Here is a 27,213-nt window from a genome sequence, read left to right as displayed (position 1 = left end):
AAACATATACACATCTGTAATAGATATAACTTCAGAGTGACATCTGTTAGCCTCCACCATGTTTTTACCCCATAAACTCATTTAAATGAAAAAGAGAAATGGTGACAGCTCTTCTCATGGGTACAAATGAGCCAGAAAGTGGCAGGGAGTTGTTAAGCAGTGAGTTAGCAGAGCCGAGGTAAACACAGCAGATGTCTAGCAAGTTCTCTTCTACCACCATCTCACACCAGTACATAAACTGAGCTGTTTCCTCTGAAAGCAGAAGTGTGCTTGTCCACCTGGGGAAATAGAACCAGTGGTCTGGCAGCTTGAGAAAGCTTAAGTTCTAATGCTGAGTCTGATCCTCCTGGATGCAGTCTTCCCTTGAAGAGGCTGACGCGGCACTCTGACCAAAAGGGCTTGGATTTGTTTTACGCTGCGGATGTGAGCAGGGTGATGACCTAGCCTTCTGTTTTCCAAAGCTGTATTAAACAGTGTGGCCCAGCCTATGTTACTGCTTGCTCAGCCTGTTCTAAGAATCCAAACAATTAGCTATGGATAGTATCGCCTAATTCCACTGTGAAATAAAAGAGAATGGGTGGCCAAAAACCTCCTGACAAGAGCTGTTTCGCTTCAAATAATGCAAATGAAGCATCCTAGCCCAGTGAGCAGGGAGCTTTTCGCCTGTAGCCACAGGTCTTTGTTCCCTTTTCTGACAGACTGCAGATCCATTCATCTCTCTGATTAGTAGAGCTACTGCTACAGTCAGTCGGAAATGGTGTGTGTCTAGCTGATGTTGGTCTCTCTTGCATTTAGGAAGTCTCTGCATATGCACATTAAGCTGTCTTTATGTTCAAGCTTGTTAATGGTGACAAGCTAATATAAATTAATTTGCAGATCAGTGCTTAGTCCAGTCCCTTTGTCAGAGATGTGAGCAAAAACTAGTATCTCTGCATAATAGAAGTCCTAAATGTATTGCAAGAGAGGGAATATTTAGCAGAAAATCTTTCTTTTAAAAATTTTTTCTTGGAATATGGTATCTTTAATATGATCTCTTCGATAATCATTTTAAGAAAACAGAAGTTGGACTCTATTGATTCATCATGGGTTTTGGTGAGTCTTAGTGAGAGAATATTTGTATTCTAAAGCCAGTTTTTGAGATCTCTGTCTACTTAAAAAGCCACCCAATAAAATTATATGTGTCATTTCTAATTAGAGAAGTAACAATTTCTGTACATGAGAGGAAAGAGAGGACTGGAAGATTGTTTTCAAAACTGTTTTCCAGTGTGGCTGTAGACTTTTATTCTAAGATTTGGGGGAGAAAAGAGGTTTTTGAAGGAGGACAAATACGACACACCAGATGCAGATGCAGCTGTATAATGGAGTTATACTGTAAATATCAGTTATGTATATAAAATATACATTAAAAAAAAATCCTTTTCTGTGTTGTTTTCCCAGTACTTGGTTTGGATTTTTGTTACCCAGTGATGAGTGTTGCCCTGACCTTTGTCTAATCATAAACTTAATCATAAACTTGTAACATAAATTCAGTATTTCATTCTAGATATTTTTAACAATGAATTCATAATTCTTTATATAAATTTTTTTTGTTTGACTTTTGTTTTTTGCTATTTTATCGTCTTGTGACTTTGTACTGCAAGACCCTTCTTCAGTTAGTTGTAGCCAGTCCTTATCTTTGCAGTCACAATGATTTTGGAATCTCGAAGGCTCAGAGTTAGGTCCTTTTCCAGGTCATTTCTGAATATACTGAACAGCCTAAGCCTGAGCATGGATCCCTGCAGGACTCAGACAGCCTTCTGTCCCTCTGACATGATTACCTAGTTAGAATTTTAAAACTACCCCTTTCAAAATAAGCAGAATCTGTAATGAAGGCTGCAAGCTTGTACTTTTTCCTATCCCACACTTAATGCCTCGTCTGCGTTTAGTAACCAGTGTTCAGTAGCAGTGCTGTTAGATAATTTCTCTGTGTACTGGTTGTTGTGGTTTTAACCTGCTTTGGTGTCTTAAAATATGGACTTAGGCTGTGAGACACCACTAACTCTAAGCTACTGAAACTTGGAATGGGGAACAGGAAGAGCATGTAAGGGAGGACAAATTTTAGATCTGTTTTATGCAGTAGCTTGTTGGAAATAGTTGAGAAGAAATTCATAGCTGAGTACAAATCAATGTCCCTTTTTTCAAGGTCTAGTACTATATCATGTGTTAGGCTTTTAAATTATTTTTAAATAAAGTAAATGAAAGTCAGATAGCTGATTTTTCCATGTTTAACAGCAAAACATCTTTAATGCTCAATTCCACTTTTGAAACAACCTTTTTATAAAATGGAAATGGATACTCAGACTGAATTACAAATATTGTTTTAATTACTTATGGTATAAATGCACAATTCAAAAGCATGGGACTTCTCTCTCCCAGGGATGTAATCATTTAACAATAGTCACAGTTTTGTATAATTTTTATACAAATGCTTGTCCCACTTCAGTTGCTGTTTCAATATATGGTTACAGTTGAAGACGAGGTCATTCTGAGTTCAATCCGTTATCAAATGCTACTTACCTCTGCATCATAAAAGCAGAACTAAAATGTATCAAATTTGTAAAATGGCAAGTTGTCTGTGGAGTGATGGTGTATTGTTTTGGGCGTGTGAGCAGCTGCCAGGTCACAAAACCAGGCTGTAAAGGTGGGGAAAGTGGCAGAGCCTCTTGCCAGTGAGAGGGTGGTATGACTCAGTGCTCTCAATGAACGTGCTTGACTTCTGAGTGCATTTCCAGCCTTTTTGTGTATCAAAATAGCTGTAACTTTGGGGCAGCCTGACAACATTGCTGTTCTGTGTAGTCATGTTGAGAAAGCTGACTGATTCAGACTTCTTTTTAAATAGTTCCATGTGTAGTGGCTTTTCTGGTTTTGCAGTGTGTTGGTTGTTGTGTGCTGAGTTGGACTGGCAGTAATTCCTTGCTACAATATACTCTTTTGGGTGCATATTTTTTTTCTTATGATTCAAGTTTCCAGTAAATTGGAAATAGTCTTCTTTGTTCTGTATTTCTCCCCTCCTTTCACTAGTCACTGTCAGTGTAAGGGTTTCATTGGGCAGGACATTAAGAAAGGATAGTTGGAGGCGACCAGAAAATGAAACCTCAGAGTTCTCAAGGGATGTTAAGTGACTGGTAGTGGCAAGATAGCAAAAGATTTCTTTCAAAGAGCTGTGTGGAAGAAGCAGAGAACTAAAAATGCTTTCAGCTGTATTGAGAGAAGAAGCAGACTGCAGACTAGAAAACTAGGGAAAAAAATGACAGGACAACCACACGGAGAGGATTGTGTTGTCTTGACAACAAAATTCAAATTGGGAACAAGAAAAGACCTTTACATTGTAACATCATAGAAGACCATCAAATTTGTCAGGCACAATTTGCTCTTAGTGAAGCTGTGTTGACTGTCACCAATCACGCTCTTATTTTCCATGTGCCTAAGCATAGTTTCCAGGAGTATTCGCCCCATGATCCTGCCAGGCACAGGGGTATGATTGGCCTGTATTTCTGTGGGTCTTCCTTTTTTTCTCTTTTAAAAATAGGGGTTATGTTTCCCCTTTTCCAGTGGGAAACCTCATGGGACTGCCATGACTTCTCAAATATGATGGATAGCTTAGCAACTTCATCTGCTGGTTTCCTACATCTGAGATTATAGATTGATCTCATCAGGTCCCACGGCCTTGTGAAACTTCGGATTCCTTAGATGGTTTCAAACCTGATCTTCTCCTGCAGTGTGTGGTTCTTCATTCTCCCAGTCCCTGCCTTTGCCCTCTGCGATATGGGTGATGTGCTTGGAGCAGTTACCAGTGAAGACTGAGGCAAAACAGTCACTGACTACCTCAGCCTTCTCCATATCCCTGTTAACTTGGTTTCCTTCTGGAGAAGGACACATTTTCCCTAATTTTCCTTTTATTGTGGATGTACCTGTAGAAGCTTTTTTGTTGCCCTGGACAGATCTAGTTCTATCTGGGCTTTAACTTTCCTAACCTGGTCACTGGTTGCTAGCACAGTCTCTCTGTATTCCTCCCAGGCTACCTGTCCCTGCGTCCACCATCTGTAGACTTCCTTTTTGAGTGTTTGAGTTTGTCCTGGAGCTCCTTATTCATCCATGCAGACCTCCTGGTGGTTTTGCCCTCTTTGTTGGGGTATATTACTGCTGAGCTTGGAGGAAGAGATCTTTGAATATCAACCAGCTTTCTTAGGCCCCTCTTCCCTCTAGGGCTTTATCCCATGGTACTCTATCAAACAGATCCCTCAAGAGGCCAAAATCTGCTCTCCTGAAGTCCAGGGCAGTGAGCTTGCTCTGTGCACCCCTCATTGCCCCAAGGATCTTGAACTCAGGGTAATCTGAAGTGGTTGGTGTTACCCCTGTGGCATCTTTCACTCCCTGTTGCACTGTTGCTCACAGGCTCATGTTTATGTACTTTGAAAGGAAATGTAAAGAGTCCACATTGTCTCTGGGGCAGTAGCCTCATGTGCAAGAGGTTTTCCCTCAGTCTCTTTCTTCTCAAAGAAATATGCAATTAAAACACAACAGAAAGTCCTCCCATATTCTTTTCCTGGGCTGGATTCATTACATGTATAACAGGCTGTTGTAGCACCATCTCTGTGATCACAGACATGCTGATAGAGAATCAAGCTGACAGATGAAGGCAGCACAACACACTACTGAAGAGGAGTCTGTCCCAGCTCTTTTTTCCTCAGAGTGCCTGAGGCAGTTCCTCTCAGCACAGTAACCTATTTCAGTCTTACTGGGCTGTGCTGCAAATTTCATTAAAATACAAGTAAAGTGAAATACAACAAAACTTATGAGACAAGCTTGATTAGGAGATGTATTCTTATTACCCCTAGGTGTTACTTGATCATTATAATTTTTGTTTGAATTTGAGAGCAATTATCTGTTCTAACTAAATCTTGATTTCTTACAAAAAGGGATTAAAAATCTTAATTTTTGTAGTTGATTTGTGTCTATTAGAGCCAGAGTTTTTACATGTTTTTTAAGTCAGACTGTGTGTAATGTTCATCTTCTGAACTGAAATATCTTGGGTACAGTTAGAAATAATGTCGAATCTTCAGTTTATCCTTAAGGTCAGTATTACACACTTGCAATGATAGTAAATTTTTGTGTTGATTGACTGAAATGGGCTTGTGTGTTCATTGAAAGGGGTTAAATTATACGACCCACTGGTTTCTGAAAAATCATAAATGCATAAAATGGGGATGGGTGTGAAACTCACTCCAGGAAGCATCTGTGAACAGAGGGGAACTCAGGCTGTCCTGCCTGGAGATGCAGAAGTTCAGGCCTGAGGAAATGACACTTTGTTTTGGGTGTGCCCCAGAAAACAGGCTTGTGGCCTTTCCCCTTTACTGCTTTCTTACACTTCGTGGATTCTCACCTATGTCTTGTGTTACATCACAAATTTAGATCAGACAAGATCTGTTTTATCAGACAGAGCCCTAATTCGCCATCTGGGAGCAGAAACTTGGCCTGTGCAAGAGCAGCAGAGCTTGTATGAGTCTGCAATGAGCAGAGCCACCCAGACTCTAGTGGGCGAACATTAAACACTATACTTTTGGAGATCTAGTGGTGACTGTGAGGCTCCATTCCTTTCCTGGCAAGATACCTACATATTTTCATGGATTTCTGTGGACTGTACTATTCATTTTCAGCAAAGCTTGGAGTCCACAGGAGGGGAAGATGATATATATTTTAAACTGATTTTAGTAATTCTCACGAATTCCTGTATATTTTAGTCAGATCCTCTTTCCATATTCACTTACTCACCAGTGCCATCATTTTTATGTATGTCCCTAGGTGTTTGCACGTAAAGATACTTCCATCCATACTTAGACCATTCCCTGTCTTAATGCTTGTTACCAAATTCCTGCATCCACAGAGTTGGCAGTCATAACTGAAATGCCCAGAAAGATAGCAAGTTTATAGAAGTCCACTGTTAACACTCACCAAGAAGATGAATTTAATATTAAGTTAGTAATGTCATTTTTACTTGGTTTGGAGGCTATTATTAATCTACCCAAAAAAGTCAGTTTGGCTGGAATAAAGAGACCTAGTAATCATACTGTGATTTATACCTGCCTGTGATCCACTGCATTCTGGAACTCTGAGAAAACTTGCTCATAGATTTATGGATGTGCGTGTGTTAGAGGTCATAGTGTTATCCACACTATGTAGGAATTTACTTACGATTAACTTCACCAAAAAATTTGTTTGCTACTGAAAACATTTGCTTATCAGAGTATAATCTTACCAATTTTGTTCTGGCTTGACCTTTCATGCAGAAATCTACTACTCCCCAGTGCTAGTGATTTCAGAGTAAGAAGGTAGTTCTGTGACTCTTGAGCATGCTGCCATAAGCATTTGTGACTTATTAAATGAGGCTTAATTTTAGTGGTACTCAGTTTTGGTATTTAATACTATGTTTCAAAATAAACCTAAATGGTTCTTTTTCAGCTTTTTTGTTATGTTTTGTTTTGTTTAATTAATCATTAATCGATGAAAAACATGAAGGTTTTTATCTAGGAAAGTGCTAATCACTGGGAAATAATTTTCCTGCTTGTAGTATTGTACTGGTAAAACCTGCTCTGTGTCATTCACAGTGTAAAAACTAAATTGTGTCTGTTCTTCTATGGTAAAATCTTAACACCACATAATGACCAAAGTTTACTAGTGTCTGAAAACTCTGCATGCCTTGGCATTTTTTATTTGTAAGATCCTAGCAGCTGCTCCTAGAGTGGACAAGTGTTAGTCTGGACAGTGGAGAGGCTGAAGTTCCCACCTGAAATGGAAGGCTGGATAAACATGCTCAGGGAGGCACGAAAAGTTCCCACTCAGGGCTCAGCACTGGCCCTGCCTGGACTTGGGCTGTCTCCTGCTGTCTCCAAATAGGGCGTTTTTGCTCTGCCATTCTCAGCAGGTGCCAGGAGGAGTTTGGCTTAAGTTCAGTATTAGATCTAAGCCAGCCTTATGCATTCATATGTTACATGGGAAGCTGACAAGGTCTCTGGGAGTTCAGGGTGCTGGGTGTGTCTAAACTCTCTCCAGTAAGCAGCCCAAGATCCCAGCACAAGGTTGAGAGATCTAGTCTGACTGCTCACAGCCTTCCCAAGCTTGGCAGGATTTACTAGCCCAAGGCCAGTACAGAGAGCCTGAGTGTGCTGTTCCTCACAGGGTATCTGAAAGGCGGGTTATATGCAAATTTTCAGACAGAGCTGCTTTACATGGCTGTGCTGTTGCTGAGCCCACCTATACCATGCTGCCTCTGGTACTGTGACCAGCAGCACAGACCTCAGGAGAGGCCAGCTGATCTCTGTGATCACTGTGGGAGTCAATGCCTGGTCCCACACTGCCCTGGAGATGCAGGTTTCTAGCACCTGAGCTGTGTCAGGTGTAGCTGCATTGTGCCATAGTGTCTGTGGAGACACACAGGCAGAGATAAAGCAGGTATTTGAGACAGTCTGAGGCTGTCTCAGTTTTAGTGTTAAGGAGGAAAGTAAGTACGGATAGCTTGTAATGAGTGGGGGTGGAGGATAAAAAAATGAGAGATAAGAAAACAGAAAAAATGTGTCAAAAGTGCATCTTCACTTATGAGAGAGGGAAATTTCACTAGTGAGGGAGGAGAGGATGTGGATAGTGAGGTTTTCCAGTTGTGAAGCCTGGACCGTTTCTTGTGTTGACACACTACTGTTGACAGTAGTTTGATAGAAATGACTTGGAGGCTAAACTGTATGGTGTCTCCTTCAAGACAAATATCTTGGCCCAGCCCAATGTCCTAGGCAGCAATAAATGACACCGTATGGACCTGAAGAGTGCCCTAAGGAGGAGTATCTGACCTCTTCTGTACTAGTGACTGTGTGCTGAAGCATGCAGTGACCCAGCTACAGCAAGAGGAGTTGACGCTTCTCTCATACTGGCTTCATGTGGCTGAGATCAGCGCCCTGAGAACAAGAACGGGGTGGGTTGTGCCCTGTCAGGGAGGAGTGGGTGTTGAACCAGGAATGCAGGGGTGTTAATATGCGTAAGATAATTGTGGTTTCCACCAGGTTTGGATCCCAGATGATTACCTGCTCTCCTCCTGTCCAGCGCCAACTCAAATAAAGTGATAATAAAGTGGTACTTCACTGGGCATATGAAGTAGGAAGACTCTTCCCCTCCTATGAAGTAGTTACCTGAAATCTAAGGCAGAAGTTTTTTCTCTGGTCTACTTTTAGGAATTATAGTTATGAATTTCAATCACTTAGAAGCCTTGGTTAAACACTTGGTTGCCTAGATGAAACAGAGAGGGAAAAATCCCAGTTGGTTTTTACAGTTCACACCAAAGACTAAGTTCATCTAGACTTTCCCATTCGACTTAGCTGTAAGAGCAGGAGTTGCAATGTAATTTTTTGTTTGTTTGTTTTGGTCTCCTTTGGTTGTTGTTTCATTATTGTTCATGCTTCTAGGTCTAAGAAACTATAAACTCCAAGAAGGAAAGGTTTTTAGTTGGAGAAAAGTGATAAAATATGTCTTTTAAAATATTTTTAAAAGCTTTAAAATATGCATTTATTGTTGAAGGTTGAACAGTTGAATACTTTTTATGGTATGAGGAAAAGCTGTGGTGTTTCAGAGTGGGCTTGTTTGCCATACAGAAATGTAAAACTTTCATTTCATGTTTATTGAAGTATGGAAAGACATGGAAAACAGAACTTGGGTGTCAGGCTCAACAGGGATTCTTATGACTTCCTTTCATGTTTTCCTCCTGCTTAATCTCTCCTAAATCAAGAGGAATATCTTGTTATACTTTCAGATAATGTTGGAATTTTCAATCATCGTTAGTGTACTTGGTAGGCATTCTAATTTCTTTAGTAATTAATAATGAGTGACTAAATAAAAGTGTTGTTTTTTTTCCTCTGCTGCATTTCATATGCTGCTGTTAGGGAAAGCTAAATGACTTTGCTGCTTTTGACCTGTTTCAGTTGTCATCATTGTCTGTATTGAGTTCTAGGATGCAATGTTGTCATTCATTTAAATTCTTCCTCTTCTCTGTGAAGACAGCCAAAGATGCCTGTGTATCAGGACCACCTTCATTGAAATAATCAATGGGGTTCAAGATGATTTATAGAAAACAGTGGGTAATCTCCCTTTATTGGAGCATCCTTTGTAATTGTAAGGATGGCACATCAGTGTGGTATGGCAGTGAGTGGGCTCTAAAGAGCAAGGGTGCATGTGGGGTGATTCATGGAGTACTGAAACAGGATGATTTCAAGTGAGCCTTTTCTAAGTTTAAATGCAAAATTCAGAGGAACATTTTCTACAAGTACAAACACTGTTTGAGAATATGTGAAATATTCATTATTTTACATTTAATTTAAAGTATTAAACCAGCCCGAGACAGTTCTTGAGTTTTTTTCTGCTTTCCCTCCCCTTGGTAAGTGTTATTACCTCATTAACTTCCTGGCCTAACAATAAAGACCTTGGAAAGACTTTTGTGTATCGTCAGACAGATGATGCAAGGCATAAATACAGCCTTGGGAACATCTTTAGTGTCTTTCTTAGTGAAACCTGAACATAAAGGTTGGTATTTTTAACTGGCGGGATTTCAGTAGACTTGCATCACTGTTGAAGCCTAAGTGAATTATATTTTTTTTTCTTGCTGAACTCTTCAAAGTGATGTAATGGGGAGAAAAAAAATTACAGCATTTCACAAGGCAAGAAAGAAAATCCCCCATGGTATCTGAGTGCTGGTTTTGACACTTCTTAGTGTGAAGGAGAGTGATGACAATAACCGCCCGTTCAGATAATGATTCCCAGTTAATCATTATTTGTGAAAATATGCTGTATTAAGAATTCTGTGCTTTCCTGACATAATTTTTAATTGACTTAGTAGCTGTTAAATTTGACTTGATCTCTCTATGCCCTGCTTAGCATGCCTTTCTTTGGAAGGCCTTGTTTTCCTTATTAGCTGTCTGTATCCTCAATTATATTCTTTCTGTCTTCAACAGGATTGTAATTTAGTTTATTAGATGTTCTAGCAAAGAGTGATATCTAGTCAATTGTCAGATGTTGTTTGACAAACTTAATGATATTTTCCCAGATGATCCCTAAGGGAACTATGAGGTTGTGCTGCCTTCTAGCACTGGACCCGTAAACTATTTTTCGAGTACAGTGAAAAGAACAATTTAGTCAAAGTGTAAGGAGAAGCATACCCAGTTTCCTTTTTACACAAAATACTTCCAGGGTTTTTACTGGAGAAAATGTTTTGCTTTTTCACCTTTTACTTAGAATGAATTTACACTGGGTGGTACCAGTGTTACTCAGATGCCACTAGAAAATGATAACACAGGAAAGTGAAAAATGCAAGAAATGATGTGCCAGGCAGTATATTTTTTTTTTTTAAACTTGAAGGCCATCTTCCTGTTAGACTACTAATATTTGATGAGGAAGTTTTTGCTCAAATGAGCATCATGTGAAATACAAGATTTAGTTATACTTCTAAAGATGCACATCCTAAAGGAAAGCAAGTAACTGTTGTCTGTTCTCCTCATTTCTATGGAATGTGGAACATTCTATGGAATGTAGATATTCTATGGAACTCCTGTGGAACTGTTTTTCAGTTTGGTTTTTTAAGTGTCAATAAAAAAATGTTTTCCAGTTTTTAATTATTTAACATTTTTGAAGTCAGTATCTTTATGTCAGCCGATAACCTGCGAAACCTAGTCACTCTTAGTGTTCTCTATTAGGGGGTTAATGTTTTAAAATGGAAAAGTAGATTGAAATGCTTGTTTTTTAGAGTGCATTGTTCGCCCTCACATTGGAAATTTCCTCTTGAGGCAGTGGTGGTGATGGAGAAATTAGCAACATATATTTAAAATACAAATCTCTGCTCACCATGCTTAGACCATCAAATATTCAAGTGCCCTTTTTAAAGGCTTATTGCATAATTGAAACAACCATATACTTTTTTTTAAATAATTGATCTATTTCATTTATTGTAAAATGAGCTCACACGGCATGGGCACAGCAGTCTGACTTGTATTGGTTGTGGTGATCAGTGTGTGCTGCAGTGTTCCTTATGCTTAAAAATACTGTATTGTAGGTATATGGTGGAGGTTTGCTTTTGTTAAGGTCAGCCACTTGGGAGTTCTTAATCTGGTGAATCATCTAGGATGGTGCAGTGATTAGATGCCAAGTCACGATCCAGTGCTTTGAGCTAATTTTACTTCCAGTGTGCTGCTTTTGAATTAAAAGCTCTTCCTACTGGCACTGTTATGTTTCTGGCAAGAAAGGAGCTGTCCTTTAGCTGCTCCTTGGTGTGGGGTTCCTGTCAAGGGTCTGTGCCTCGCAGTGCAGGCTACTGGCTCTAAGTTCAGGCTCTAAAGATCCCAGCTGCTTCTCCAGTTCTTTTAGTGGATGACATGTAGGTATATAGGAGGATGCTTCTGCGTGCTGTAGTCCTGAACACAGAGTAGACTTCTAAGAATGTGGGAACACAGAGCCAAAAGTCAAGTGTTGCTCTGAGCAGAGCAGACATTGCTGAGCCATCTGAGTAACTGTGCTGCACCAGTTATGGATGCAGCTTTTCCTCCAGTGGCTTTTAAAAGTGGTTGAGAACAACTTTCATGATTTAAACACTTGGAAGAAAATTATACTTGAAAAACTGTTACACAATACTGAGCTAAAATTAGAGCTCTGTTCAAACCTGGAGATTAGTTTTTGTCATGTGTTCATTCCTATTTTGAGTCATTTTAGTTCATATGGGTACAGTGATACCAAATTGCATGAAATAAATATAGCTTGTAACAGTTGATCATGTCTCATCCTTTTTCATTAAGGGAGGGATTGTTAGTGCTACCTGGTTTTTAAGCTGTCTGACACTAGTGTTTGCTGCAAGCTAGATTTGTTTGAAAAACTTCAGCCGAAGTAATTCAGTCACTCTGAAGATGATGACAGAGTAGAAGTTATTAAAATAAAAAAACCCACAGTTTTTACTTAGAAACCTTTGTCTTCCTGTACTGGATTGGTACTTTGTCATAACTATGACTAATTAATGTCTGAATTAAAGAACCTTTGTTTTCAGTAGCAAAGCGTAAGCTGTAACAAATACATTAACTATACCGAGTACATCCCAGATCATACCTGCAGGTGTCTGATAAGGCTTTGTGTTTATAGTAATAAGCTATTGGAGCTGGTCAAGTTTGGGGCTTGGCAAAAGAACCAGTGGCTTAGGGGGAAAAGGAAGTTTTCCCTTTGGTTAATAATGTTGCTTGTCAGTAATTTTGAGGAATGAATAGCTGGTAATGTGGAAGAGCAAGGAGAGTCAGCAAGCGGGTGAATGGTTAGGCCCAGACTCTGTGAGAAGCTGTGAAACTGATGAAGCTGGGACTGGAAATTGCTAAGCAAGAAGCACATTCTTCCCTGTTAGGCAACTGGGATAAGGTGTCTGCCTTGACACTGGAAAGTGCTGCATCCTCTATGGTCTGGGCACTTCTACACCATGTAGCATTCGGTGCTGTCTCCTTCCACTCCTACATTGTAATCCTGTGCCTTTAATCAACTGGTGGTTTTGGAAGGTTCAGTTCAGTCTGGTATAATGCCAAGACTGCTGCAGCTCAGCAGGATCTTCTTTTTCATAGCATGGCCTTGGTTATGTACATTGCATGTCCTGGGGAACGTAAGAGCATACGAGTGCCAGGAGCTGCCTAGGATGGTGTTGGAGCACTGTTGGCTGCAATAGAAGTGATGCTGTCCACTGGCAACAGCCCCCAGGTGAGGTGAAAATTTAAAAAGCCAGCTGAGGGAATGAAACACTATGGATGATCAAACAGATCATTGCTTAAGGTCCTGCACATATATTTTTTTGTACTCATGTGTTGACATGATGAATGTGGCAGACATTAGGCCTCTGATGTTGGGGGATTGGGAGAAACTGATTTACCTAAAGGACTGGAAGCTTGTTTATGTGCATGCATTTGGAGGACAGAAAGGGTGAGTGGAGTAGGTAAGAGTAACAGCTGGGACATGAGGACATACCAGGAAAAACCCTAAGGAAAACTGAAGCTTGGATAGTAGAGAGCATGACACAAGTTCAAGGCATATCAGTATTAAGAAGAGGTGGGATACAGATGTACAAAAGGTTCCTCTAGGCTGAAATGTGCTTGTGAACAGTGCACAGCTTCAAAAGTTGACTCCAAATTTTGGGGTCACCTTCCTATTGCTGTGCATTCCACTGCAAAAGCCTAAGTTGTCTCTTCTATTGATGGCATTTTGCAAAGAAGTTTCCTTTTTTATGTTTCTTCTCTTTAGATCACTTGTGCAGAGGTAAGGTCAGAGTTTAGATCACTTGTAACAGACCTAAAGTTCCAATTCTGCTTTTAAGCTATGCCATTATTTATAATGAGGAATAGATAGAATTTCTCTGAAGACCTACTATGAGAGTTTTGCTAAGAGAAATCAGAAAAACTCCAAAATAAAGCACTCAATAGAAATATCAGAATAAATTTGCAAATGTGGTAAGAACTTCAGTCTCATAATACATATGCATTATAATCATTACATGGTAAGACGTGCTGAAAATGATATAATAAATCATCTGCTTATATAAGGGGTGGGGTTGAACTTGTTGCTGGAAAATTTGATTTAATTATTGTTATGGTTATAGAGATTAGTGTCAAGATAACAGTTCATCCTACCATGTACTGTTTATGAAATATACATGAAATTGAATGGGGGGAGAAGCACACGTAGAATCAACAGACACTCCCTCAGTGTTAAATATCAAAATCTTCTGGAAAAACACTTTGCAGAAGCTCCCCCATTCCCTAGGGCTGAATTCCCTATTACTTCTAGCATGGATGACTTGAGTTGTCTATTTTCAGATACCTACTGATAGTCTTATGGGTCCTTTTCTCACTTTCTTCCCTTGGAGTTCGTGTTTGCAGCATGGCTGAAGCCCCAGCTTCCAGGCTTAGTGACAGTGCTGTCTTTGTGGTGCTGGCGGGTGATCTGTCAGCTCTTTTCCTGCCAGGCAGTGGGGATTTGCAGCACACAAAACCCCAGTTCCTGCTGCCCGTCGGGAGAGCACAGAACTTGGCGGCTTTAATCATTTGCCAGCTCACAAAAATATGTTGAGTTTTCCAACCTTGTAGCTAAGATCAAAATCATCTCTAGTGGAAGTTTAGTTTTGTTAATGTTCCTAGCCTCTCCTCTTGGGGTCAAAGAAATTCTTAGGTATTGTAAGGAAAGAGATATGGGGTTTATTTTCTTCATTATCTCAGTTTTGCTACTGATTAGAGGAGTCAGGTGGTTTCTGTGGATTGCTCACCTTCTCAGCAGGTGGTGAAAATTAATTTGATGCCCTATAGTTTTGACAGGTGTTAGCAGTACATGTACTGGGTGCAAAATGAAAATATCTTACTGTCATTCTACACTGACTTGTCTACTGCAGACTGTATTGTTACCAGTTTGTCAGTGTAGTTCTATTTCCAGTGTTTCAATACCCAGGTGCCTGAGCTAGCTTTTTATATCCAGATGCACTTTTCACTTGCCTCTGGTGTATAAAAAGGGTAAAGACATATTCCACCGTGATTTCAGGGAATGACGCAGAGTTTAGTTGAATGGGAGGTTGATTTAGACTGTCAGGTATGTTTAGCAGAAAGGTAAACATATACTCTTAATGTAGGTACACTACAGTGTTTGCTAAAAAGGGGACATGGTTTATACATGGACATTCTGGCCACTGCTGATACTTACTTGTAACATCCCAATTTGAGTTGGATTGGGAACAGGGGTCAGAAGGATTGGGCTGGGGAGAGCGTGCAGAGTCCTGGTAGCTGCAAACGGAGAAGGAGACAAAAAGCAGAACCACGTAAGTCTGGCAGGCCCATGCAGAACACAGTGAAGAACTTGTATCTCTTACCACGATCATGTCATCACCAAAGCTTTTTGTGATTGTCATACTTGTGCTTATCATCTGCTGATGCTCTCTAGTCCTGAGTCATTTCAGCTCTCAATAGAGAGCTGCCAACTTGACAGTGCCATGTTAGGTAGTGATTTGCACCTCGTAGGTTTCTCTGTAAAACAGTCTTAGATTTAAATCTATATTAAAAAGATTTTTTTAAGATTTCACTTTTAAGCTTTCAAGTGAAGTTTCTTGTACTTCACTTACATTTCTGGACATCCGAATTTTATTAGCTTCCATATTAACACAGAAGGTATGAGGGACTATTTCTTTTCTTCAGCTGACAGTTCCTGTTACTCAGCTGCTTGTCACCTAAGTTAATCCAAGTTCAGCATCATTTATCAGGTTACGGGAAGGATGTCAGGCCTTTGTAAGTAACAGAACTGCCCTTAGCATGAGGCTTCAGTGTGTTTTCTTCTTTTTCAGTTTAAACATAAAACCAGAATGACAATGACATTCTTAAATTATCAAAAGGATCATTACTTTATCAAGATTTTTTTTCAAAATAGGTTTTGATTTTGACTTACAATTTTATTTTTTTTTAATGCAGATATTATCATTGAGTTACTAGTGTTGTAATTGGCATCAAGACACAATTCTTCAAATGTCCTCAGGAACTGGAAGCTGAAAGTTTTGCACTCCATGCTTTAAACCTGAATCTCTATCTTAAAAGAGTTCTTTAATGAATTTTTTATTTTGGTAAAGCAGACATCTTGTCAGTGTTTAAAGTCAAAACAACATTAAATGTTAATAATGCCACAGCTTTAACTTGCTGTGTGTTTTAAAAATACCTTAGTGCTTCAAAGTCAGTTGGTAGTACTCAGTGTTAACCTCAGTCAATATATGCCTGTAAATCCTTTTAAAGAACCCGCAGTGCCTTTTTTTTTTCTTACACTATTTGTTTCCTTGTTGTTTTTTTCTTCCTTTGACCTGTTTGAATTCCAGTTCCCATCTTGGATTTGGCTTTGTCGTTCGTATACACTTATTCTCTTGCTATTTGTAGTGTTTTGAGAGTAGAAGTATGTTTTTAAACTTGTTTGTTGCTTGTTGCCCAAGTATTTTTTCTTTTCTGAAAAGGGAGAACTGTACATGTATACCACCACTGGCTGTTTTGATGGATTATCCTAGACAGACTGTGACACTGTGGCAACTGCAGAAAATAAAAACAAACTGATTGGCAATTGGAAAACAGTTCTACAGCAACAGCAGAATAAAATATACTTTTGATTTTATTTACTGATTTATTTAATATGTCTTCAAGTCCCCAGTCTTTCTTTTTCCATAATCATCCTTTTATGTACATCCTAATAAAATTTACTGTTCTTTAAAGCAAAATGAAATAGTAGCTAAAATAATTAATATGTTAACTGGTTAATTTTAGGTTTAAGTATATTTTCAAACAAAAACCCCTGAAGCTTAGCAAAGTGAAAACAGATTTTTATTTCTGTGTTTGTAGAAAAGAATTGCTAAAAGCTTATTTGCCAAGTCAAGAGGCCCACTTGAATAATCTCTTATTTAAGATGAAAAAGAAATGTTTTCAGTGTTTTGAGTCTAAATCATTATTTTTAATAGGCTGTGTTTTCTAAGGAAGTTTCCAAATATGTTTTGCAGAATTTCAGTAAGACTTGGGTTAATCATAAATTGGCATTTCACATCACAGATCCTGAGCCAAAATATTCCTAGTTTAAAAATGAGGTAACATCTCTATCATCATGCTTTCAGGAAAGATGAGTAACATATACTGATATCCACAGACCATAGTAGTATAGCTAAAATAATTAGGTCAGATTAAAGTTACATGTCAGATTTTTCCAGTAAATTGTGAAGTTAGAGAAATACTTGAAGGTTGCTGGGAAAAAGTATAACTCATTGGAACTGTTTTTTTTTTTTTAATATGGAGAGGTGGTACAGAGGGAGAAGTAAATTAGGAGAGTATGTGATGAGTGGATATTCAGGCTTTAACGGGGTGTTTACAGATCCCTTCTATACCATGATTTTACTTTGTGTGTCAAAATGGAGACTAATATTAATACACTGAATAAAACAGCATCAATTTTATCCATGCCCTTAGAAGCCCCTCAAAGACAAACCCCTTACATTCTGAGTTCACATTTGATTACTCTGTATATTGTAAATTCATTGCCATTTGAGCCATGAGGCTGCATTTGTTAGGTGCATGTGCTGTCTGCACTTTTGGAAGAGAACACAGCACATTTACCTCAAGCACCTGCTGGAAGTGCATTGGTTTCCTGGGTATAGCCATTTGGAAAACAGAGCTGCAGGCTCTCGTATAAGTAAAACCTGTCCTGCAGATGGAGATTTCCACTGAGTTTGTAAAACAGGTAGCTATTTTGCAATTCTGTATATGGCATACAATTTGGTAAGCAAAAAAGTGCTTTAAATGGATTGTATTTAAATATAGAAATTATATGTAAATTATATAAATTATATTCCTCCTTCTACAACTGAAAAGTAAAATAATTTGATACCTTTAGACTTGTGTCATACACTGCTAATGAAAGGAGGAGACTGTGTTATTGCAGGGCGATTACATGGCCTCAGGAGGTGATCCAACAAACTGTACCTGCTGGTGTCACAGAGTTACAGCTGTGCCATTTTTCCAGCTGCTCCAGTTCTGTCTATGCAGCCATTCTGGCTGCTACAAACCAGGTTTGCTGTACAAAGGCAGTTAATAAATAACGGAACTGGATGGTTGGCAGCTCCGGCTTCCTATGTGCAGAAATGATTCCAAACACCTTTCCTATCTAAGCTGCTAAGAAAAAAGAGGTGCATCTGCTGCTCATCAGGTTGTTTGACAACTGCAAAACAGGCGTCTGCAAAGTTCAGGTTCTTGTAGGGATTTCTAGTTGTTGTTTTTTTTTTTTTTTAAATCCTCTAGGAAGTCATTTGACAAATTTGTGTAGTAAGGAAAAGCTATTAAGGGCAAAACTTTATTGGGGTTTTAAAGCAGTGATAAAGCCATTTTCTATACGTGTGTGAATATTTAATTTCTTACTGTAGAGGAGACAAAAATCATGCAATGCATGCAAATCAAAAACTGAGCCAGCTGTGAGTTTGGATGTGTGGTAATTTGGCTATAATGAATAAGATGTTAATTATTTTAATAAAAATTCCATATTATTTAATAATGACTGTTTCAACATGAATCCTACCTATATGCTACTTTCTTCCTCCACTGCTAGTATTTGCATAATTTATTTTTTTGCTGAAACTATCTTTTGAATGTGTAATTTTATTGCTTACTTCACCTCTGTTGCCACACAGTTTTACTGTCTTTAAAGGAAATAAAAATAGTTCAATTTTTTGTCACTGCAGATGTGAAGAAGCTATTATGCTTGTGTGGCTCCTGCTTAATGTTCTTGCAGTGGCTACTATAAAAATGAAATACTTGTTCTATTCATGCAACTCAAATTCAGCAAAGTTAGTTGCTACACTAAAGCATTTGACAACTTACAGGATATTAATGACACGTAGTCTGTGAAGATGTGAATGGCACATCTAGAGACAATACTTTGAAATCACAAGTGTAATTACAAAAAAAAATATCAAATGTCCTATTTCCATAAGTAATGCCAAATTATTCAAATGTATTTAAAATCAAATGTAGTTCTGACTGGACTGCAGCAAGGAATGGTTTCAAGCCTTTGAGTATTTTTTTTGATATCCAGGTCAACAGTTGATATTCATTCTAGATCAGTAGTCATGAAAATTAATTTGCCTATCAGAAGAGTGACAAAAAGTCTTTTAAAATTGAGACCTTAAAGTCTTAATCGTGTAGTATGAAAGGGCTCTGCCATAGTGGAAAACTTGCAATGTTTAAGAAGTTAAACCTGAAAGCAATTTAGTGTGTGTTTTCGGGATAGATGTTCATGGTTTAGTCTCAGAAATAGAAACCAGGTTTGAAGTGAAAGTTTGTGGAAGATGAAGCCCAGAAATGCAGTTATGTGCAACCTCTCCCTTTTGAAAATGGTCAAATTTATCAAAATGGGGCTTCCATGCCACAGCAACTGTGCCCATTGTGGGTGTGTATGTTCACAGGGGTATTGTGTGTAGCTCCCCGTTCCCCTCCCCACTTTGTGCCGCTCCAGCTGCGCACGGCAGTGGTGCCTCAGGGCCGCCTCTGGGTCCAGCAGTGGGCACTGGGAAAAGCTGGGACACAGCGAGACTGGCACAGAATCAGGAGGTGTCTCCATCTGGTTTTTTATTAAGACTGCTTTCCTGCTGAGTGCTGGTTTTTTCCTGAATGAAGATCTTCTATTTGAATCTTACTGGAAGAATTGTTACAGATTTTTCCAACAAACAGGCTTATCAGCAATACTTGCTGGAGGAGAGTCTTGAGATAAAATGTACCTTTTGCTAAGTATATGCAAGCTCCCATGGTTTATCTCTGAGGAAAATCACTATTCATCCTATTTTAGGATCTTTGGATAGCAAGGACAAAGGGGTAGAAAAGAGTCTTTTTTCACTTCAATATGTTCCTCAGATGTAATCTGCAAGGGGGAGAGATTATCTTCTCGGTCTCTCTACACAAGCTGTGACACTGAGGGGCAAAGTGCTGAAGACTGGGTGAGCCACAGCCAGTGCTGCTCAGTGTAAAGGAGAAAGCTCTGCCATACACCACGTCCCTCTTGCTGTTATTTAAAAGAAAATTACAGCTGTGCCAGTGCTTTGGGGAGCCCAGTTCTTTTGTATGCTTGGCATGCTCTGTATGTATGTACTGAAAACAATCCTTTAGGAGTTTCAGGTGGCTAAACTTAGTTTAAAGTTGTCAGTCAAGTTATTGACACAATTAAAACAGACAGCTTCTAAATTCTGTCAAAACGATACAGAGAAAGAATGGTAGATAGAGAGCATTCAAGTAAAGTTTAAGGCACTGATAATTTGGGTGTTTCTATGTGTGATGGTAGATATGGGTGGACAGAGGAATATCAGCAGCTGAACGTGGCCTCCATTCCAGCCAGATTCTCTTTGGGTCGTGCAGGCTCTGGTACAGCATGTATATCACATGCAGAAGTTCAAACATGTGCCTTATCAAGAAAAAGAAAACTCTTGGACAGCTGAGGCATCCCAAAAAGATTTCTACATCCAAAGAAGACTCAATTTTATTAATCTTTTTCCTTCCCTTGAGAACGAACTTAAAATTGCACGTGCCAGCATCTTGATTCTGTCTTGTTGGGATTTTTTGTTTGCCTGTTTGAATGATCAGGTGCTTTTCATTTTGTGTTCCTGTTTGGTTGGTTTGGTTTTTTTGCAGTGTCAAGATTCTAACTTCACTTTGTAGCTGTCATCTTCTTCCTTTTATCCTCTTCCCTTTCTTGCCCAGGCTTGATTCTGTTTAATTTTTTTTTTTTTTTTTTTTGATGCATAGTTTACGTAAATTCATTTAGGCTATGCATTTGATGTCTCTAGTTTCAGTAACTTGTAGTTACCTATGGGCACTACAGCACCAGCAAATCTGTTTTGTTCCTGAAGCTGCAATGGGTTTTCTAGCTGCTGATAAATCTCCTCATCCTGAGGTTGGGAAGTGCACATTTGTCTACACTTACACTGCATTTCTGTGACCTATGTATTTAAACGGCTTTAGGCACCCAGCAGTCAAGGACACTCATTGTGCACAAAGAGGAAGGGCAAAGCATTTGTTCCACTATGAAAAGGGATGGAGAACAGTAGTAGAGAAAATCTCAGTATAATTAAAGTTAATGCTTTGCATCTTATTATGGAGCTTCCTCATTAAAAAGTAGCGTGGAAACATAAAAAAGCCCGTGTACAATACGAAGCTGGATGTGCTGGTAAAATAATAAAGTGACTGAACCTTGAGTTATTTGAAGAGGACTCTTCTCAGTCAGCCATGCTAGGGTCACTTCTGGGAAACCTCACACTCCTTGGCAACTTCTCTGTGTGATAAACAGCTTATGTGCCTTATGTATGTGAACAAAGGCTCTCCCTGTAAAGGACTAAGAGAAATGGAACCTGTATAAGTGCATCCCCCAGAGTGTTTGAGAATTGATTTTCTGTAGCTGGCAAATAGTCAGCTTTGGCTGGTACAATGAACTTCAGGAGAATTTAGAAAGGAGACAAAAGTCTAAGAATTGTAATCAGGACATACATGCTACAATAATTTTGGAACAAAGTATAGTTATTCAGGTCTAGTTAAAAATTAATTAACCTTCTTTACCTACCATAATATGCTGGTGACTGCTAAGAAGTAACTGGCTATGTTCATGTATAGAGCATCCTGTTGTTTGTAGGAAAAAACACAAAAAGAATAAATTATTACTGAGAGAGCAACAGCAATGGGTTTAATTAAAGTGCATCCATGAAATTTCAGTAGTTAACAGCTTAAAACCAGTAGCAATGGTTATGACGAAGTTTTAAAGTAAATGAATAAATCGTAAAATCCTTAGAGGATCCTGCTCTTCACAATTTTTGCTTTGTAATATCACTTAACTTATTACATACTCTTTAAAATTCACATCCCAACCCAAGTACTTGGGTTGAATTTTTGGGATAAAGATACACAGGTGACAGTGAATAGTCATGTTGCGTATCTTGTTATGCCTGTGAAGCTGTCTTTTTGAATGTCATCTCCACTTTAAAGTATTTTCAGACTCCAAAATCATAAAGGCATTTTTCATAAAGAAACTGGAAATTTTTGCACATAAAATTATGATTGCTGAAAACTTTACTGGTGAAGTAAAAAATGAAAAAAAAAAAATCAAGTCTGTATATGCAAAAACACGACAAAGAGAAGATGAATCTATCAAAACAGGTACAAGGAACAAAGCTAAAGCAAGGCTATGTGTTTCTTTAAGTCCCTTAAATCTTTCCTTTAAGGAAATGGAAATATTTTGCCTCTTGCTTTTCAAACAAACAGTAGTAGTAATAGTGATATGATCCAGTGTACCTAATCTCGGTTCTGGTGTGATCAGCAAGTTGAAATACCATCTTGGTCATGTGAACAAGCCGGAAGACTTAATGGAGTACCTTTCAATACTGAAGTCTATACTCTAAAACTTGTAATATTGACATGACTTCAGTTTTAACTGTTAGGCATACAGAAGCTTTTAAAACATTCAGTGTACAAAGTAACAGGTAAAAGAACCAGCCCATTTTATTATCGTACTATGATTGTGAATCTGCTATCTTCTTCATTGCCCTAACCTAACTGCACAAGCAGCTTTTATTTTGGGTGTTCCTGTGCCCCATTCCTGAGTAATTGTGACCCCTGCTGCATTTCTAGAGTTACAGATCCCATATGTGTTTGCCCAGTCCAACCGACCATAGTTCAAAGCCTGTGTCTGGGGTTAAACTCCACCATGAGCTTAGCTCTTGAGCTGCTTGAAGGTCTCAGATGAGTATTGCACTACCTAAATTTTGATGGGAATGTGACTTTGACCTCAGAAAGCATAAATGATTTTTTTACTTCTCCTGAGTATTACCGTATGTCTGGGAAGAGTTGAGGACGTTTGGAAAGGAAAGCCAAAAATGTGGGGAAAAAAAAGATAGACGAATAATTAGTGTCATCATACAGTTCCTATGTATTTCTCAGAATCTGTTTTTGTCTTTTCTAACAAGCAGATCTCAAAGTCAGGAATTATGCGCTGTATGTGCACATCAGGTTTTTTTCAGCTTAAATAGTTCAAGAGGTTAAAAAATAGTTTTGTTAATATGTAAATTGTGCACTAAGTTGTTCCTAATGGCTGTATTAGTTTAAAGCTTCCTGAGGCTAAATTGGTACTAAGATGTAAAAAAAAAAAACCAACATGCCAAGGGTAATATTATGATTACCAAAAAAAAAGTGCATATCTCAGTGAACATTTCCAGAGGCAGACATGATTATTTATGTTGAAGAAGAAATAGCTATTGTGAATGAAAACCTTCTCCTAATAAAAATGTATTGAGAAGTGAGGGAACCAGTTCAAAGGCTTCTTTTTAAGTCTCCATCACAAAGAGCCTGTTTTATTATGATAGCTGCTGTCCTAACATTCAAGTGACAGATTTTGCTATGGGTTTTGAGCTGTCCATTACATATAGCACCTCCATTTTCTGAGTGTTTTGAGTAGCCCACTGAGTTGCTACTGTCTGAAAAGTGGGAGTCGCAGTGGGAAGCGGAGGGGGAATGGCCCTCTGGAGCATTTAGTGTTTAATGGATCTATAGCTGTAGTGAAGCAGTGTGCAGAAATAATCCTGATTAGGCTTGGTCAGCCAGATGACAAAATGAGCCCTGCCCCTCCATCATTCAGCTCTAAAATTCAGAGGACAATTTCTGCTTAAACTCAGTTAAACACAAAAACTCTGGTCAATCAGTTATGTATGAGCTGATTTCTTGATACAATATGCTGTCAGAGGCAGAGGGGAGCAAATAGTTAAGCTACTGCATTACCCAAATAGTTTTCTTCTGGGACTTCATTTTGGAAAGAATGATTGAAACCATGAAAATAGCTATTTTGAGAATTGAGCTTTTGCGAGAAATAAATGTTACTAAGTAAAAATAACAGATTAATATTGTGCCATGTTTGTGGCATGGTAAGTAACTTCTTATTTACAGTTTCATGTCAGCTGTTGTTTGAATGTACAGCTGTAAATGTGCAGTTAAAGATTAGTAACTGAATGGCAGAGGTTTTGCCTAATCAACACTATATTATTTGATGATAAATTTTTCACATAAAAAATTATTGGCCTGTAATGGTAATTAGCCTCTGATTTTTTATCCTTCTCAGCTAAGTGTTTACAGCTCTAGAATCATAACACATACATGAAGTGAGAGTTCAAGTTAGGATACTCTGGTTCTATTTTGGCAAGTTTAAGAGTTCAGGTGGATGCAGTCATTACTGAACCTCACTGGCAGTCTGCTTTGAAGTAGATTCTTAAGCATAGCTCATGCTTTTGTGAGGAAAAACATTGTTCTAAGAAGCCTTGAAAACGGAATAGGTTTCAAAGGACCAGATGAGGTTATTGTTCTGAACTGATGCTGGTGAAAATAGAGGCTGACAAAATTCATACTGCTACCTATAAAAAGATGCAATGCTCTTAAAGTTAGAAATGTTTTAACTGGACTTAAAAAGTCAACCAACCAACCAAACCCCCCCTCCCCCCGCCACCAAACAAAAAATAAAAAAACCAAAACCTGAAACAAAACACCCAAACAAACAAAAACCAACCAAAAAAAAAACCCAGCCAAAACCCCCAAAACCAAACCAACCAAAAAACCAACCAAACCAAAAGAACAAATAGAAAAACCTGGATTTGTAACAGAGCAAAAGAGAGGGGTTTTAAATAAGTGTTTCTTTCTTTAGGAGTTGAAAAAAATGCTAGTGTTCAGTACCAGTGTTGCTTCAAGGTAGTTTCTTGGAAAGCAAGGGTGGTCCATGTCGTGTGTGAAATCAGTGTCTTTGGGACTGTGGGCAAGCACATTTTACTCTTTAAAATGTTTTCCTTTATTTCTCAGTACATTTAAATTCTGTTCCTTACACTGGAATTTCCCCACTGAGTACAGATTGTATTTTTTGCAATGATCTGTCTCACTGTTGGAGGTCAGAGGATTGTTCCACTGGCAAGTCATCAAGTAAAATAAATATAAAGGAAAAATGAAACTATATCTTGAAGTAAATAGGCAAGCCGCAGGTAGTTGCTTAGAAGGAAATTGTGGTTAATATAAGATCTGAATAATAATGTTGATTGCATTTTCTATGCTCTGCATATAATGAAAAAAAAAGTATATATATGTTTTGGTTTTTTAATTTTTAATTACTCTTAAAAAAACCAAACAAATGGAAAAATGCCCTAATAGCATGAGCGTAATTTTATTAAAAGGTTCATGCAGCTAAGCAGATTTAGCTCTGCTTTTATATAAATACAGGGAAGTGTTTAACCCCTATTGTATGGCCACAAAGCCTGTGCTGATCACACAGAAGCTTGGGAGGGCCGAGGACAAAGCGACGGGCTGCTGGAAACGGTTCCTCTTGTACGTGCCCCTGCACACAGGCCAGCAACAGCAGGGCTTAGCACCAGAGTTTTGTCAAGTTTGCAACATGAAGGGGAGCATGGTACAAATTCTTACCACTTACTAACAGAAAGAAAGGAAAAAGTAACCCACCAAAAAAGGAAGAGGACCAAGACAACTGTATAGCTACATGCACAAGGTAATGGCTGAATTCCCTTTTCTATCCCGGTACTTCTCAATCACTCAAATAGTTGACATTTATGTACCTTAGTATTAGTTAGTTAGTTTGATGTATTGGAATGGAAAAAATTCAGGTTACAACTTTGAACAGGAGAATAAACCTACGCTATGTAACTTACTGAAACATTCAACTTTGGTTAGTAGTCTAGGAATTGAAAGAATGAGGTATAATTTGTATCCATGAAGGAAGGGCATGACTTTGCAATATATTAAAGATCAGATGAAATCTGTATTCTGTTTTGATTTGTATAATATGCGTAACATTTGGGCGTGGTTTGTATGGATGTTAATGTAATCTAGGCTGGACTACTCACTGTAGGAAGTGTCTTCATGAGGATGTGTGTATCAGAAATGAAAAAACAGAAAGCTACTTTTGTTCTATTTCCAGTGTATTTTTTTCCATTATTACTTTGTCAGAATCATCTGGGGTTGAGCACACCCAGAAATAAGATAGATATGAGAGCAAGATGGATTATTGCCCTCATCAACAAGCCAGGGTGGTTTCTCCTTTTCTGAGAGCTCCTCATTAATCCTTAGCTCTGAAAGAAGGAGTTACATGAGGGTGAACAATGGAGTTCCACAGTACTGGATTGCATAAAACTTTGCTTAAATACACTAAATATTACAAAGCAAGTATTTTATATTAAAGAACTTCCCACAATATTGTGAAGTAAACTGAAACTGAATTTTATATATGTGTATATAGATACATTTTTAATTTTAGGACAAAGCTGCATATTGTCTCACTACTGCTTTTTAAGGTTACATTAAAAATATTAAAGTGTCTTGACATTTTGTAGACTATTTTTGAGTACATTTTATGTAAAACCATTTAGCCAATCAGATTATGAAATAAAAATGGATTTTTTTGTATTTTGAATTTTTCACATTTGAACTTCTTGCATAGTTATCTATTGGAATCTATGTATTTCTTTTTCTAAATTTAGCTTCCCTGAAATCTATCAACACTTTCACAAGAAAAAGAGCCATACTATGTAAATTTTAGTTATTTCATGAATTTTTTAACAAATAAGTATACAGTAAGCATAATGTCAGGTGTGGAAGATTAAAAAGTGTGCTTTACATTTCCACAATATGCTACTGACCAAGCAAATTATAAGACCCCAAATATGTCTCATAAATTTTAAAACATGTTTCATCTAATCTATGGACTTTTTTTAGAACCATCATTCTACCCTCCTCCTTGATTTTTCTTTCCTACTTGGTTCTTCCCATTCTTTTAATGAATGTTAGAATTCTGGATAAGATTCTCCATAGTGTTAACAGAGTTGTAGTTTTCTGCAATGTATGAGGTCTTATGCAAGTCATCCCTGGGTTTCAGAACATGTCTAACTTCTAAACAATGCCCTTGAGGCTACAGGTGTTCTTAAATGGCATAAACAAGAAGGCAAGGAGAAATTCCCATCGTCAAGGCAGGCTGGTTGGCAAGGGCTGGGCCACATCTGCATTTTAATGCTTTAGAAAATTAGTGTCTTAGAAAAGAAGGCTGGCTATAATCTGAGTGTAGTCTGGATGCTGTGGTGTTTCTGCAGCCCTGGTAAGTAGCTGGTGTCTTTTAGTTTGGAGTACCTGGAACAGTGGGAGCTGTGTTGCAGCCTGTCAAAGTCATGATGTTACAGGCTAATACTGTAAATCCTGGGGTCTGCTCAGGTGGGTCCCATGGAGGCAGGTGGAGGCTGCAAATGAGGATGCAGTGCCTGGAATGTGAGAATTGCAGGGCTGTCAAGAGTGGAGAATCAAAACGTAAAGCAAGTTTAGTTAAGACTTTTGTTAAGTCTTACCCATGCTGTTGTTTGGAAGGGTTCTTCAGGCTGGAATGTTCCCTAAAGCACACTCAGGTTTTGTCTAGGAGAGTCTGAACCAGCCAGGAAGCAGCGTGAATGGCAGGGTGGATGTAGCTGTTGCCTTGGTATAACGGGATCTGTGTGATCACTGTCAGGCTGTGCTGTGGTCAGTTAGGAGCTGCACACATGTAGCACTGCTGAATGGAAGTTCTCTGTTGACTTTG

Source organism: Coloeus monedula, assembly GCF_965178545.1.
Source record: "Coloeus monedula genome assembly, chromosome: 4".
NCBI lineage: Eukaryota > Metazoa > Chordata > Aves > Passeriformes > Corvidae > Coloeus > Coloeus monedula.
Note: the sequence above shows the minus strand (reverse complement) of the source record.